This window comes from Macaca fascicularis, chromosome 2 (assembly GCF_037993035.2).
Source record: "Macaca fascicularis isolate 582-1 chromosome 2, T2T-MFA8v1.1".
Classification (NCBI taxonomy): Eukaryota; Metazoa; Chordata; class Mammalia; order Primates; family Cercopithecidae; genus Macaca; species Macaca fascicularis.
The window spans coordinates 12,952,895-12,953,434 of record NC_088376.1 but is presented as its reverse complement, the minus strand read 5'-3'; positions in this window follow the sequence as shown (position 1 = coordinate 12,953,434).

The window sequence follows — 540 nt, the reverse complement described above, 5'->3', positions numbered from 1 at the left end:
GAATTGACGCTTACCTTATTCCAAGGGCTGATTCCTGCACACCACAAACCTCACAACGTTGTAAGTGGCATGACAATAAAAAGTTGAAAGAGTGTACTTTAGCCACTGAAAAGGAAACTGATCATGATAAAGAAAGGAAAATCTTACATTCCACAGCATTTCCCTGTCCACTTTTGGATGACATAGTTGGGTTTTGCATAGTCCAATTCTCAGATGCATCATCAAATGCCTGATTTAGGTCATTAATCCCATGGGAGTGGTATACAGCTCACATTGCTGAAATACTTGGCTTTGTGTTGCGGACTCTCTCCTAGTCTCAGCCTGCTTAGCTCAAAGTGACATAGAGGCTTGCCAAATGAAGACTCGTGAGTGTCCATACATTAGACCAGTGGAGACATTCAACTTCGATAATTAGAGAAAATAAAAATAACAAACAAGATCAACAATTAATTAAATGATCAAATCAACTAGACTGCTGCCAAAGTTTATGTCTTTGGACCAGGCAGGGATTGCTAACAGTTGATGAGGTCGTGAATGTTC